The following is a 16,514-nucleotide window of genomic DNA, read 5'->3' as shown; positions in this document are numbered from 1 at the left end:
GAGCAAAAATCTAAGGTGCAGATGCTCATGAATAACCTGAGCAGTATTTCCTTATTTTCACTTACTTATGATAGCCTAGCTCTGGGAGAAAACCCTAGAAACTGGTGGCCCCGGTGCCTCCCAGGAGGGGCCCCTGGAGAAGGGAGAAGAGAAGGCTTGCACTGTATCTCCGCTTGGACTTTTAGAAGTCTGTGCCGTGTGCCTTTAATTACCTATTAACATTTTTTTCAAGAGTTCTATAAAAAGTACCGCCTCCGGTTGTTGTGGAGAACAGGGAGGACATGCAGGAGGGTGGACATGGAGGAGGGTGAGTCTGGGCTGTGAGAGGCGGGGGCAGTGACCCGAGAGAGGGGACCAGACGGGGCTGCCAAGCTGTCGTGGCCTCTTCCAGAAGGTCCTGCGGCGGAAATGTTCTGCACACGGCCCTTAGAAGGTCCTGGGAGGCGAGGCCTCTGCCCCCCCGGGGGCAGCTACAAGCCAGCTGCAGGGTCTTCCAGAAAGGCACATTGTGCTGGCCACCTCGCCCCTCCATAGAAAGATCCCTGTAAGTTTCTCCACCTCCAGCTGTCCTGAGGACCGCAGCTTGGGGCCTTCCGCACGGGGCGCCCTGCCTGAGTCCTCCCTAGTTGTTCTCTTCACTTCCTCTCCGCCCTGCTTCTGCTCCTCCTCCGAGCCGCACACGGCCTGCCCCAGGGCCTGGGCATCACCAGCTTCTCTCTTTGCTCCGCACCTTTGCCCATGCTGTTCCCTCTGCGTGGAACTCCCTCCCCCCACCTCTTCACCAGACTGTGGTTTATCCCGGAAATTCTGGCTTCCTTCTTTCACATGCCAAAGATTTGCCAGGCATCATGTCTTTATCGGGCACCCTGCCAGGGATTAGGGAGCAGGGGCTGAGGAGAGGCCGCTTCCTAGCTGGGAGGCAGGATAAAAAGAGTCAACAGTAACTAGAAGCGAGGGACTTTCTTAAAAGAGTTAAATGCTGCAAGAACAACTGGTCTGCAATCTGGCTGAGAAGGAGCCGCCTGGAGGAAGTGAGAAGAGAGCGCCAGGCAGAGGGCACAGCAAGTGCAGCGGCTCAGAGGTTGGGAAATGGGCTTGGAGAGTTCAGGAATCAGAAAGGCGGCCATGTGGCTGGCTTCGAGGGAGTGAGAGGAAGTGTCCTCAGGTGGGGCTGAAGAGCTGGGTCTCCATGGGTGGCAGACCCTATGAGGAGCTCGGCGGCCGCTTCTCCAGGAAGACCTCCTTGACTGCATCAGGTACCCCTCCCCTGCGTCTCAACCCTGTTCATTCTAGGTTGTCACTCTCTGGTCACTGACCTGACTCTTCCACTGCCCTGTGAGGGCAGGGCTGGTGCCACTGTGTTCCCAGCACATGCCTGGGCACACAGCAGGTGCTCAGTAAATGCCCTGTCACCACAGGGAGGCTCCCCTTCTCCGCCTCCCTGCCTCCCCTCAGCCTACACCTCTTCCTGGCCCAGCCCCAGCGTTCCTGAGCTCCTGCCTGGCCACTTCCTTTCATCCCACCCTCAAAGGCCCATCTGGGGGAGGATTCCCACCTCCAGCCATCTCTGCCAGTCTGCGGGCCTGGCCTGCGGGGAAGGCTCTGAAGTGGTCAGATCAAACAGGGTTGGGCCAGCGTCAGGTAGTCTCCGAGGCAGCAGAGGTTCCTAGGCATGAGTGTTCGCGGGGAGGATGGAAGGGAGACAGGCAGGGTGTGGAGCCAGCAAAGGGGCCGTACATTCCCCCATCATCCCTACGTCCAGCTGCTGACTCATTTCGTTTCAGAGGCTGGGGCTCCTTTTTAAAAATTATGTAACTTATTAATTTAAATGTGTGAGATATGGTCAGGGTGCAAAGTTCTGAAGACTGAAAAGGCAAGGGGAAAAGTAAGTATCTATTTCACAATTTCAAAAAATTGGAAAAAACGCCTCTCCCCGTTGGGTGGAGACAACTCAGATTTTTAAATAACGTGTATCTGCTGTCCACACATTTCCCCTTCCTGGAGGCAACTACTATCACCAGTTTCACCGGAAACATTTGTTCAAAAAATATTAATTGAGCAGCTACTATGTGCCAGGCACTGTTCTGTGGGCTGAGGATATATATATATGATGGTTGGCAATGGAGGCTGGAGTCCCAGCACATGAGCTGATATACTAATGGAAGGCAGACAAGGGGAATATGGACGGTAGCAGATGGTTAAGACATTCTGTGGAGAAAAGTTAAGTACAGGTGGGACATAGGGGCTGGGGAGTCAAGTTTTTGTTTTTGTTTTTGATAAATCAAAGGAGATGAAACATCAGTTTTGTGTGCTGATGGGGGATGATCTAGATTCCTAGATTCTAGAGGAGAAGCAGAGGGGAGAAGGGAGAATGGCTGGAATGTTATCCTTGAGTAGGCAAGAGGGGAAAGGAGGCTGGGCTCAAGGGCACAGTTCATCATTAGCAGGGAAGACGTGTTCTCTAAAGATGTCCACAGCAATCTCTCCCACCCCACATGCTTTCGGAGTGTGACCTTGACATTCCTCCCATTGAAACACACAAGTGTGTTTTGTGTGAAGTTGTGTTCCCTCTCTTTTTGTTAAAGTGTATTTTTTCTTAAAGTATTGTTAATATGCAATCTTATGTTGGTTTCAGATGTACATCACAGTGGTTCAACAGTCCCCGTGATCAGCTTATACTGTGATTGCGAATTATTGGGCCCTTTTATTCCCCTCCCCCACAGCACCCACACCTCCTCCTCCCCCTTGGCAACCACGGTCACTTCTCTGTGTCTACGAGTCTAACGCTGTTTTGTTCCTTCTGTTTTGCTTTGTTTTTGTATTCCACAAGTAAGTGAAATCAAATGGTATTTGTCTTTCTCTGCCTGGCTTATTTCACTGAGCATAATTCCCTCTAGATCCATCCATATTGTTACAACTGGCAGGATTTCTTTTCTTTTTATGGGTGCTTAATATTCCATGGTGTATATGTACCTCCTCTTCTTTATCCATTCATCTATTGATGAACGCTTATGTCGCTTCTGTATTTTGGCTATTGAAAATAGTGCAGTGATAAACATAGGGATGCATCTTTTTGAATCGGGGATTTTGTTTTCTTCGGGTAAATTGCTAGGAGTGGAATTACTGGGTCAAATGGTATTTCTATTTTTAGTTTTTTGAAGAACCTCCATACTGTTTTCAACAGCAGTTGCACCAATTTGCAGCCCCACCAACAGTGTAGGAGGGTTCCTATTTCTCTGCACCCTCGAATGGCCATTTTGACAATATGAATTCTTTCTATCCATGAGTATGGGATAAATATCCATTTTTTGGTGTCCTCTTTAATTTCTCTCATGAGTGTCTTGCAGTTTTCAGAGTATATGTCTTTTACCTCTGTGGTTAGATTTATTCCTAGGTATTTTATTCTTTTTGATGTAGTTGTAAATGGAATTGTTTTCCTGATTTCTCTTCCTGCTAGTTTGTTGTTTGTATATAGGAATGCAACAGATTTCTGTGTATTAATTTTGTATCCTGCAACTTTGCTGAATTCAGTTATTCTACTAGTTTTTTTAGGGTTTTCTATGTATAATATCATGTCATCTGTAAATAGTGAGAGTTTAACCTCTTCCTTACCAATTTGGATGCCTTTTATCTCTCTGTGTTTTCTGATTGCCATGGGTAGGACCTCCAGAACTATGTTGAATAAAAGTGGTGAGAGTGGGCGTCCTTGTCTTGTTCCCAATCTTAGAGGAAAAGCTTCTAGCTTTTCACTGTTAAGTATGATGCTGGCTGTGGGTTTGTCAAATATGGCCTTTATTATGTTGAGATACTGCCCTCTATACCCATTTTGTTGAGAGTTTTTATCATGAATGGATGTTGAATTTTGTCAAATGCTTTTACAGCATCTATGGAGATGATCATGTGATTTTTTGTCCTTCTTTTTGTTAGTGTGGTGGATGATATTGATGGATTTGCACATATTGTACCATCTTTGCATCCCTGGAATAAATCTCACTTGGTCATGATGGATGGCCTTTTTAATGTATTTTTTTGATTGTTTGCTAGTATTTTGTTGAGGATTTTTGCATCTATGTTTATCAGGGATATTGGATAATTTTCTTTTTTTGTGGTGTCCTTGTCTGGTTTTGGTATTAGAGTGATGCTGGCCTCATAGAATGGGTTTGGAAGTATTCCCTCCTCTTCTAGTTTTTGGAATGTTTTAAGAAGGGTGGGAATATTAGCTCATGTTTAAATGTTTGGTAATATTTGGCTATGAAGCTGTCTGGACTTGGAGTTTTGTTTGGGGGAAGTTTTTTTTTTTTTTTTTTTTTGGATTACCGGATCTATTTCATTGCTGGTAATTGGTCTGTTGATATTTTCTGTTTCTTCCTGGGTCAGTCTTGGAAGGTTGTATTATTTTTCTAGGAAGTCCATTTCTTCTAAGTTGTCCAGTTTATTGGCATATAATTTTTCATAGTATTCTCTAATAACTTTGTATTTCTGTGGTATCTGTTGTGATTATTCCTTCTTTGTTTCTGATTCTGTTTGTGTGTGTAGACTCTCTTTTTTTCTTGATGAGTCTGGCTAGAGGTTTATCGATTCTGTTAATTTTCTCAAAGAACCAGCTCCTGGTTTTATTGATTTTTCTATTGTTTTATTCTTCTCTATTTTATTTATTTCTGTGCTGATCTTTATTATGTCCCTCCTTCTACTGAGTTTGGGTTTCATTTGTTCTTCTTTTTCTAGTTTCTTTAGTTGTGATTTTAGGATTGCTTATTTAGATAGTTTATTTAGGATTGTTCTTGTTTCTTGAGGTAAGCCTGTATTGCTGTGTACTTTCCTCTTAGAACTGCCTTTGTCATGTCCCACAGATTTGGGGCCGTTGTGTTTTGTTTTCATTTGTTTCCATGTATTGCTTGATTTCTGTTTTAATTTGTTCATTGATTCATTGATTATTTAGAAGCATGATGTTTAGCTTCTATGTATTTGTAGGTGGTTTTGTTTCCTTTGTGTAATTTATTTCTGGTTTCATACCATTGTGTTCTGAGAAGTTGCTTGATACAGTTTTGATCTTTTTGAATGTATTAAGGCTCTTCTTCTGGCCTAGTATGCAGTCTATTCTGGAGAACATTCCATGTACACTTGAGAAAAATGCATATCCTGCTGCTTTTGGGTGGAGTGTTCCATAGATACCTAAGTCCAATTGATCTAATGTATTGTTCAGTGCCTCTGTTTCCTTATTTATTTTTTGTCTGGTTGATCTATCTTTTGATTTGAGTGATGTGTTAAAGTCTCCTAAAATGAATGTGTCACAATCTATTTTCCCCTTTAATTGTGTTAGTATTTGTTTTACATATTTAGGTGCTCCTGTGTTGTGTGCATAGATATTTATAATGGTTATATCTTCCTGTGGGACTGATCCCTTTATCATTATGTAATGTCATTCTTTGTCTATTTTAATTTTCTTTGCTTTGAAATTAATTTTGTCTGATACAAGTACTGCTAATCCTGCTTCTCTCTATATATTATTTGCATGGAATATTTTTTTCCATCCTTTCATTTTTAATCTGGGTATGTCTTTGGGTCAGAAATGAGTCTCTTGTAGGCAGCATATAGATAGATCTTGTTTCTTTATACATTGTGCCGCTCTATATCTTTTGATTGGTGCATTCAGTCCATTTACATTTAAGATGACTATTGATAGATATGTACTTATTGCCATTTTATTAATTGTTTTCTGGTTGTTTTTTTTTATCTCCTCTGTTCTTTTCTTTCTCTCTCATACTCTTTTCTTGTTATTGATGGTTTTCTTCAGTATTGTAACTGTATTTCTCTCCTTTTTTAAATTTATTTTTTTGTGTGGGTGTGTATTTATTGTAGGCTTTAGTTTTGGGGTTACCAAAGGTTCAAGGATAGCTTCTTTACTACATAATAGTTTGTCTTAAATTTCTGATTACTGTATTTCAAACACAATCTAAAGGTACTTTTTTTCCTTCTTCCTCCTCCACATTTTTCACATTAGATGTCATAATCTTTGCTTTTTGTGTATCCCTTGACTGATTTTGTGTATAGTTGATTTTGCTTCTTTTTTACTTTAATTTCATAACTTGCTTGGTAATTAATTGGTCTGCTACCTTTACTTTATTTTCAGTGGTGAAAGCTTCTTAGCCTTAGGGTCATTCCCATCTTCAGCAATCCCTTTGCTATATCGTGTAAGACTAGCTAGTGGTGGTGTATTCCTTCAACTTCTGTTTATTTGAAATTTTTTTAATACCTGCTTCAAATTTAAATGATAATCTTGCCAGGTAAAGGATTCTTGGTTGGAGGTCCTTCTGTTTCAGTACATTAAATACATTATGTCACTCCCTTCTGGCCTGTGGAGTTTCTGCTGAGAAGTCTGCTGATAGCCTGATGGGATTTGCTTTATAAGTAATCTTTTTGCTCTCTGGCTGCTTTCAACACTCTCTCCTTATCCTTGATCTTTGCCATTTTAATTATTAGGTCTTGGTGTTGTCTTGCTGGGGGTTTCCTTTTGGTAGGAGATCTCTGCACTTCCATGACCTGAGTGTCTACTTCTTTCCCCAAGTGGGGAAGTTTTCGACAGTTATTTCCTTAAAGAGACTTTTTAACCCTTTGTCTTTCTCTTCTTCTGGTACCCCTATTATGCAAAGATTGTTTTGTCTGAATTGGTCACATAGCTCTCCTACCATTCTTTCATTCCTAGAAATCCTTTTTTCTCTCTGTTCCTCAGCTTCTTTGTTTTCCTGTTCTCTCATTTCCATCTCTTTTACCATCTCCTCTACCTGCACCGATCTACTCTTAAATCCCTCCATTGTATGTTTCATCTCAGATACTGTATTCTTCAGCTCTGAGTGGCCCTTTTTCAGGTCTTCTATCTCTTTGTTGAAGTCCTCCCTGTGATCTTGAATACTTTCCTGTAAATCCGTGAACATGTTTATGACTTTGATTTTGAAATATTTATCAAGAAAGTTGGTGATCTCTGTTTCATTTAGCCCTCTTTCTGAGATTTTCTACTGTAGTTTGTTTAGAACATTTTCCTCTGCCTGCTCATTTTCTCAGCAATTCTGTGTGTCTTCCTTTCTATTAAATGTCTCTGCTATGCTTTCTGGTCTAAAGAGTAATAGCTTTATGAAGAAGATATGCTCTGGTGCCCAGAAGCTCAAATTCTTTAGTCTTTAGTGCCTGGTTCTATTTTGCGGGGGCCCCAGCAGTCATCATGCCATGGGTGGGGCGCCTTTCTGTCTGGCATCTGTAGTGGCTCAAATCTGGGTGAGCAGTGTGCTTTAGCTGTTGCCTTTGTGATCAGCTCAGGAATCTCTTTGAGCTCACTGTGGGCGGGGCTGCCCTCTGCCTGGCCTGCAGCAATGGCAGGACTGCAGGGTTAATGGGGTGGGCAGACCAATGTGCGGCCCTGCCCCAGCTGGACACAAAGCATTGGGTTTGGACACCCATAGGGAGGAAGGAGCTCTTGGGGCTGACTCCTGTAGGCACCACCCTGGTTGGGCTGACATGGAGCCAAGGAAGCTGGCAGGCAGCAAACTCTGATACTGCTGCTGGGCCACATGGGTTGGCTCCCAGCAGGGCACACAAGGAGGAGCCTCAGGGACTGCACTGCCACCGAGGGGGATGGAGTATGTCTGGAGCTCTCAAGAGTTCCCGATCTATTGGGCCAAGGAAGGGCTGGGGAGGTATCTTCCCCCTGCCCTTTCTCCTGGGGAGAGAGTTCCATCCAACCCTTGCCCTTCTGGTATCCCTCCCACTGCTGGCAGATGTTTCAGACTGTGCCTCTGCTTTGGGTCTCAGGACTAGCAGTGCGTGCCTGCCCTCCACGCTGGCTGGAGTCTCAGCCTCCCAGAGTGTCCACCTGTCCCTGGTGTCCAGCCCCACTAATCACCAGAAACCAATACAGTGTGGGTTTGTGCTCCCAGAGCAGATCTCCAGGGCCAGGTGTGCAGCGCTCCTGGGCTCCTACCCACTCCCCACTCCGTTCCTTTCTCCCACCTGTAGGCTGGGGTGGAGGGAGGGCTTGGGTCCTGCTCACTCTCGGCTTTGCCACTTTACCTTTTTCTGTGCATTCTTCTCTTCTTCCTCCGGTGTAGGTGATCTGTTCTGCAGTCTTCAGGTCGTTTTCAAGTTTCATTGCTGTATTTTCTTCTATGTTTTCTTGGGAGGAGGTTTCCACCTTGCATTCCTCTTCCACCATCTTTAATCCCTGCACTATGTTCCCTCTCTTTGAACCTGGGCAAAACTTTGTGACCACCTTGACCAATAAAGTGTAGTAGAGGTGAGGCTTCCAAGGCTACCTCATTAAATGACAGGTATTTCCCACTTGCTCTTAGGGCACTCACTCTTGGCACTCAGCTACCGTGCTGTGAGGAAGATCAGCTAGCCTCAGAGAAGTCGTATGAAAGGACTCCAGCTGTCAGCTCAGCTGAGGCCCCAGCCAGCAACTGCCGGCACCAACTGCTGGACATGAGTAAAGCCTCCTCCAGCAGATTCTAGCCCCCAGCCGTCAAGTCCTAGCCGATCTGCAAGTCTTGCCAGGTAAGGGCCCCAGACATCACGGAGCAGAGACAAGCTGTCTTTACTGTGCTTTTTTCAAATTCCTGACCTACAGAACCTGTGAATATAATACAACGGTTGTTTAACACTACTAACTTTTGGGGCTGTTTGTTATACAGCAGTAGATAAGTGGTATACCATATAATAGGAGAAAATGAGGGTTAATGGGTGGTAGGAGTCTGGTGAAGTTTTCTTCTGATTAGTTCTCTTTTGAGGTAGGAAGCAAGATCCTCATTGACAGCGGGCAGGAAGGCAGGAGGTGTAGGAGTTTGAGAAGAGAGGAGAAGTTATTAAAACGTCTAGGGAACAAGCCAAGCACATATCTGGCCAAAGCTCTCAAGAGCTCAAAAGCATTAATAATGCCAAAAAGAGAGGCACATGCCAAGTTCTTGTTAGGCTGGGCTCCAGAGTCATTTTCCAGTCTCTACTTGTGATGATGAGGCATGATTACATACATTGGCAAATTTGAAATCATTGATGACCACAGAGCTGGGAATTTTGCGAACCTCACAGGTTATCCCAATGGTTTGGTTTTATTGTGCCAATAACTATAGTCGGCATCGTGGACCAAGAGGAAGCACAAGAAAAAGGAGAGAAAGCCCTGGGATTCTTTTTCTAGGGATGTGATACACACATAGAAATAAAATACCTCAATGAAAAAAAATAAAATGACATTCTGGCACATGCTACAATTATACATAAACCTTGAAAATATTATGCTAAGTGAAATAAGCCAGATATAAAAGGACAAAAAATGATTCCATTTACATGAAATATTCAGAATAAATCTGTACAGACTGAAAGCAGATTAGTGGTTGCCAGGGGGCTGGGGAAAGGAGAGAATGGGGAGTTAGTGTCTAATGTGAACACAGTTCTTTGGGGATAATGAAAAAGTTCTGGGAATGAATAGTGGTGACGATTGAATGACATTGTGAACATGGTTTATGACCCTGAACTGTACACTCTAAAATGGTATATTTTAGGTTATGTACCTTTTGCTACAATTAAAAAAATTTTAAGGATACTGGAAGAGCAAACGGGCTAAGGTTCTAAGAGTGATTTGCCAGACAACATTAGCACCCGGTTGAGGTCCAAGATCCTGAAGGTAAAAGGAGCTACGTCGACATGATTCAGGGTTTTCTCCAGCCACTCAGCTGAGCAGGGACGGCCCACATTAGGGGGATAGTTGGGGGTCTTCCCTCTGAGCGAGAGGAGCCAATGGAATTCAGGACCGGGGCGAGGAAGCAATCGCAATGATCAGCCACAGGTTGTAAACTGGATGAGGGCAGAGTGGTCCTGAAAGGGGTGGAAAGAGTGGAGAGCAGTTGGATTACTGAAACGGAGGTCCTGGTAAGGGTGAGGGAATTCTGGAGTGGGACTCTAGATGGAGTGATCTGGAAAAGCCCGGGTGGGGGTGCTGGTGTGGGATGCTTGAGGCTGAGGTTGTGCAGGGAGCGGGTGCGGGTGCTGGTTGTGAGCGGAGTCTGCTCCGGTCACGGAGGGAGGGCAAGGTGTTTGAGGAGACGAGGTCCAAGCGCCGAGGAGGCAGGGCACAGGAACAGTCATCTCTGTGCACTCGGAAATGCCCCAGACGTTCCAAATGGAGAGGACAGGAAAGCGTAATGGCAGCTGGAAGGCTGAGAGCCAGGGAGCCGGGGTCGCCATTAGACTGCGCCCAGCCAGCATGACAGGTGCTACAGTGGGATTCATGAGCTTCAAAAACGGAAGGTTTAGCTCCTCACTGAGCTGCTATTTTTATCCCACATCACTCATTCCACCCAAAGGGCATCTGGCTGGAACAGACCCTGTCATACTGAGGATGTGGAGTTGTCATGACGACCACATCTCCATCACCGTTGCATTGGGCCAGGGGGGCCTGGCTGCCACCTCCGTGGAAACAGCCAGGCTCACATTCGGGAGGGAGCGCGACATCATCTGCAAGACCTTTACTGAGCTGAGATTCTTTCTCTTACCAGGCTTACTGCCTCCTTTAGGAAGCCTTCCAGGATTGTTCCAAAGCCCTGCTCCCTGGCCCAATCTGACTTCTACCCTGGGTCCCTGATTTGGGGAGAGGACGAAGAAGCCATGCAGGGAGTAGGGGGTGTCTGAGAGTCCATGTGAGAGAGAGAGGTCATCAGGAAAGACACCCCTAATATTTATTCATTCAACAAATATTTATTAAGGACTCACTATGTTCTGGGAATTGTGCCAGTGCCAGGGACACAGTGGGAAATAAAATGAAATCCCAGTCTTCTTGGAGGGGACATTCTACTAGGAGGAGGAAGACAGATAATAAATAGACTAGCAAAACACGCAGAGCAGTGCTGTCCAGTAGAAATAGAGTGGGAACCACAGAGGTCATTTTCACTTTTGTGGTAGCCACATTAAAAAAAAAGAAAAAGAAAAAGGCAAAAATAACTTTAATAATACACTTTATTTCACCCAATTAAGGTTAAGTAGAATAATGGCTCCCAAAGATATGCACATCCTAATTCCCTGAACTTGTGAATGTGTGACCTTACATGGCAAGAGGAACTGCAGAAGTGACCGAGTTAAGAAGCTGGACATGGGGAGATCATTCTGGATTATCTGGATGCATCCAGTGTAGTCAAGGATCCTTATATGGGAGAGAGGGAGGCAGGAAAGCCAGAGAGAGAGGGAAATGTACTGACAGAAGCAGAGGTTGGAGTCAGGCAGAGGGCATCGAGAGCAAAGGAATGCGGCCAGCTTCTAGAAGCTGAAAAAGGCAAGGGAACAGATTCCTCCCTAGAGCCTCCAGAAGGGATGCAGCTTGATTTTAGCTCTGTAAGACTCATTTGGGACCTCTAGAACTGTAAGTTAATATCTGTCTTCTAGTGAGCCACTAAGTGTGTGGTAATTTGTTACAGCAGCAGTAAGAAACTGATACACCTGTATTTCCCAATTATTATCATTTCAATATGTAATCAACATAAAAATTATAGATTTTTTGCATTCAATTTTTTTTATTCATACTACATCTTCAAAGTCCGATGTGTATTTTGTGCTTACAGCACGTCTTAATTTAGATTGGCTACATTTCAAGTGTTAATAGTCACCTGTGGCCGGTGGCTCTCCTGTTTGCACAGGTGTAGAATGTCCAATGGTGATAAATGCCAGGGAGAAGGCTAGGAGGTGCTGGTAATAGTTAGGAAGGGGAATAGTTTGGAATTTTAGGTAGGATGTTTAGGGCAGTCCTCGATGAGATGACATTTGAGCAAACCCCTGAAATGTGAGAAGGATCCAGCTGTGCGAGCAGCTGAGGAAAGGGCATTCCAGGCAGGGGGACAGCTGGAATGGACACCAAGCCAGAAGCCAGTGGGCGGAGCAGAGTAGGGCAAGAGTGGCAGCAAATGACATGGGGATGTTAGGCAGGGTGACAGGTCATGTGGGGCCTTGGGGGACTTTGGCTTTGCTCTGAGGAGTCGTGGAAGGGTTTTGAGCAGAGAAAAGACTTGATTGCCTTGGGTTTTAACAGGGTTATTGTGACTGTTGGGTGGGGGACAGGCTGTGAAGGCAGAAGGAAGCAAAGTCACAATCACTGGAACTAATTTAGTTATTGAACTCTCACCGTACCTACTGGCTGATATTTATTGAGGGTTCCCTAGGTGACAGGTGCTGTGCTAAATGTATTTGGTGCCTGGGCTCATGAATTTCCTCACATCACTTTGATCCTATTTTACAGATAAACAGACTGAAGCTCAAAGAGATACAGTTGCCAAGTTAGCCAAGTTCATTCAGTCCTTAAGTGCCAGAGCTGGGGTTTGAATCCATGGCTGTCTGACTCCGAAGCTCCTGCTTTTCCAAGGTTTCCATGTATAGTTGTTCAGGTTGGACACTGCACAACTCTAGAGGGTACCATTCACATAGTAGACATCATGTCTTTGTTTATGTTTTTTAACCATTGCCAGCAGATGACAGTGAAATGTCGTACTCTAGCAAAATTATTATATTACGATAATTTTCCAGAAATAGAAGTAAAGTATCTTTAAGAGAGGGTACCTCTTCTAATTTGTTCAAAGATGCTGTAAGGGCTAGTGATGACCGTGCTTAATTCCTATGTAAATCAGTGTGTCACTACCTACTGCCACCGTTGGTTGTGCTGAGTAACAAACAACCACAAAACCTCAATGACTTATAACAATACGTATTGATTTTTGCTCCTGAGTCTCTGGGTCTGCTGGTTAGCCCTGCTAAATTGGCTGGGCTCTGTCTTGTATCTGGAACTGCAGCAGGTATCGCGAGTCCTCAGTGACCTCGGCTCTTCCCACGTCTCACCCTCCAGCAGGCTAGCCTGAGCATGTTCTCATGGCGGAGGAGCAAGAGAAAACATGTGCGCCCTCTTGAGGGCCAGGCTCATCCGTGATCACTGGCACTGCACTGTGTTGGCTGAAGCCACTTACATGGTGAGCCCAGACTCAAGGATGGGAAAGAGGCTCCCACTCTCGATGGGAGATGCTGCACATTGTAGAAGGTGCAGAAATGGAAAGGAGAGAATTGAGAACATTTTTGCAGTCAGTCTACCACAGGCTTCTTTGACCCATCGAGAAAGATTCTAGAAAAACTAGGTCTACCAGAAGCCGCTCAACTGATAATGAGGTTAGGACTCTACCTTGGGGATCCCACTGTCTCTGGAAGAAGGCAGATCCACCCAATCACACCCACAGCAGCAGGCTGGCCCTGTGCAGGCTAAGTTTTTAGGGGTTGGGGTTTCTGGAAGAAGTAAGTGGGGCACACGCAGCATCATTTTCTCCACGTTCCTCAAACACCCAAGCTTGATCCCATCTCAGAGCCTTTGCGCTTGCTGTTCCTTCTGCCTGGAACAGAAAAAGACACACTTGTGTATCACTGACTACAACGAGAATTGTTACAGCCTTTTTGAAAGGGAATCTGGCAGCATCAGTTACAATCAGAAATGCATTTTACCCTTGAACTCAGCAACTCCACTCCTGGGAATGCATCCCATTGAAATTAAACCTCCAGAATGAAGTAAAAGTATATATGGAAGGGTGTTTGCTGAAGAACTACAGTAACAAGAAGCTGAGAATCAAAGATGGAAACCTATCTTTGGGTCAAATAAATGACGGTCCACCCACTTGGTGAACAGTTAATGCAGTCATTCCAAAGAGCAACCTAGAATCTGTTCTGGTGGGCTTGGTTCAGGGGTCCCAACTCCAGCTGCACAGTAGCATCACCTGAGAATGTTTAAAAATCCTCACCTTCAGACCATACCCCAGAACAGCCATCAGGGTGCCCTGGGCCAGAGCATCAGCATTTTGTAAAACTCCATGTGATTCCAAAATGCAGCCAGAGTAGGAACCACTGGCTTGGAGGGCTTTCCTGTGACACAGAGTGAGAAAAGGAGGAGGCAGAGGTGTGAGTGCTGCAAGTCCAAAGAAGGGCAGCCCCCACGGATTGGTTTATCCAGCTATGTGTCAGGCTGTCTTCTATGCATTTAGTCGTCTTAACAACTCTATGATGAGGGTCTGTTATTATCCCCATTTTACAGATGGAAAAACTGAATCACAGAATGATTTAGGCACTTGCCCAAAGCCACAGGCTATTAAGTGGCAGATTGGGATTTGAATCCAGGCAATCTGGTCCCAGAAACTGCTGCGCTGATTACTAAACTTCATATATGTACGTATATATGTTTTTAAATATAGATTCATATATTCATGTATGAAATATTCCTATATATATATTTTGACATCCCTAGTCTTCCTATATGCATAATACTCATATGTAATGTTTCTATATATAGTATTTATATATAATGTCCATGTATTTTTACAAATAATATTTATGCATAATACTATAATATGGTTTTCTTATATATGATACTCCTATTATGGGCATAATACTTACAGGCACAATTCTTTATAAGGATAATATTCCCATGTATTCTTTTATATAATATTGCTATATAAAATATTCTTAAATATAGTATTTCTTGATATATGATATTGCTTTATATAGAACATTCATAAATGTAAAATACTCACTTTTATAACATTCCTCCATGTGTTTCTGCACATAATATGCCTAAACAAACATTTCCATGTATATTCCTGTGTAGTTGACCCTTGAACAACATGGTTTTGAGCTGCCCGGGTACATTTCATATGCTGATTTTCTTCAATAGATATATTGGAAAAGTTTTTGGAGATTTCCAACAATTTGGAAAGACATTTTCTTTTATCTAGCTTACTTTAGTCTAAGAATACAGTACATAATATACATAACATACAAAATATGTGTTAATCAATGGTTTATGTTGTTGGTAAGGCTTCTGGCCAATAATAGGCTGTTAGTAGTGAAGTTTTGGGAGAGTCAAAAGTTATACACAAATTTTCAAGGGCACATGGGGTCAGCACCCCTAACCCCTTGCATTACTCAAGGATCAATTGTATATACAATGTTCATCTATATATGAGTACATATACATAGTATTCCTATATACAATAGTCCTATATATAGTATTCTCTTGTATTCCTATACATAAAACTTCTTTTTAAGTAACGTTCATATATATTATGTAAAGAACCCTTTTACAATGAAAAATGAACATTCCATGTGGTTTAAACTATGATTATATGCACTGGAGGAAGGATCCTCCCACCCCAGGTTTCTGGGGTAGGGCAGGAGGTGTCAGGGGGAGAGAGATGGGAGAAGAAAAAGAGCTGATTGGAGAAAGGTACCAGAGAAGGTCTCCCAGCCCAAGGAGAAGGCAGGCCGGGCTGGGGGGCTCACCAGCAGGGTGCCCCCCTGCCCGGCGCCACCCTGGACCACCAGGGGGCTCCTCCCAGCTCCCTGGGGAGGATGAACTGGGGAGCACAGAATAACCATGTTCAGCAAATTGAAGAGTCCTCATTTCAACTTTCTTTAAATGAAAAGATTTTTCTTAATTTCCCCTCCAAGCCCCCTGGCCTTGGCCCCCAGTTCACTCACTCATTCATTCCTTCACTCATGCATGTCACCACTGTTTCTCCAGCACCTCTGTGGCACTGTAAACACCTCTGTAGACCCTTCGAGGCACTAGGGAGGCAGTGGTGAGCAGACTAAAGTCCCACCCTGGGAAGCAGGGCACGGTAACAGGCAGTGTAGAGTCAGCTATATGGACTTAAGTGCTGGGCAGCAGGGGGAGGAGGCAGAGAGGGGGCCCTGCTGGGGGTAGAGAGGCACAATGATAAAAGGCTCTTCAGGGGAGCCCTGGGGAGAAGGGTGCCTTTGAAGGACAACCTGAAGGAGGAGGTGAGAGCATGACATGATGATCTGTAGGATAGAGGGATTCAGGCAGTGGGATGGCATGTGCAAAGGCCCTGAGGCGGGAGCATGTCTGCTGTGCCAAGGAACGACAAGGCAGCCAGTATTCTTTCCTCTCTCCCTACCATGTGAGATCTTGATCCATGTTCCTCCCCTGCTCAAACCCCTTCTGAGAACCCCCACCCCAGGCCTGCTTGGATAGGGAGAATTTCCAGCCTTGCCCCTCACTTTCTCACTTCTTTGTAGGATGTCCTATAAATTCAGCTCAAATCTGACACTATCTATACCCTTAGATCCCACAGGTAAAGGGCGCTGCTGCACAAGACCATCCCTATCTCAGAAGTCAATCAAAGCCCAGACTGTCACCTGTGCTTCTAGCCCACTGGCTAAAAATCAGAGGTTCGCAACAACCTCGGTTGGATTGTTTGTTAGAACGACTCACAAAATTCAAATCATTTTTAGAAGAACGCACAAAATTCAGAGAAACTTGTCATAAAGGATATGGCTGGGCAGCCAGATAAAGAGGTACCTAGGGCAATGTTGGGGACGGCCTTTGTCTTCTCACATGTTTGTAGGCAGAACGGGAAAGCACCTTCCCCCAGGTCTGAACACAGCACGGGAAAGCACCAGCCTGAGAACAACCCGTGCCGTCCTTGGAAGTTATCTGC

The 16,514-nt window shown here is 44.5% G+C and overlaps 1 long non-coding RNA gene across 2 annotated transcripts; it reads left to right on the top strand.

Moving 5' to 3' along the window:
• Positions 1-252: 252 nt before the first annotated feature.
• LOC118912613 (uncharacterized) lies at positions 253-15,136 on the top strand. 2 transcript variants are annotated; one of them, XR_005024843.2, is made up of 3 exons: positions 253-307; positions 8,340-8,544; positions 14,090-15,136. It is a non-coding gene; the product is annotated as an uncharacterized LOC118912613 (long non-coding RNA). The 2 variants fall into 2 exon arrangements; XR_005024844.2 differs by lacking the exon at positions 253-307 and adding an exon at positions 326-1,256.
• Positions 15,137-16,514: the final 1,378 nt, after the last annotated feature.

Source organism: Manis pentadactyla, chromosome 15, assembly GCF_030020395.1.
Source record: "Manis pentadactyla isolate mManPen7 chromosome 15, mManPen7.hap1, whole genome shotgun sequence".
In the NCBI taxonomy this organism is placed as follows: Eukaryota; Metazoa; Chordata; class Mammalia; order Pholidota; family Manidae; genus Manis; species Manis pentadactyla.
Note: the sequence above shows the minus strand (reverse complement) of the source record. Positions and strands in the feature narration are given on the sequence as shown.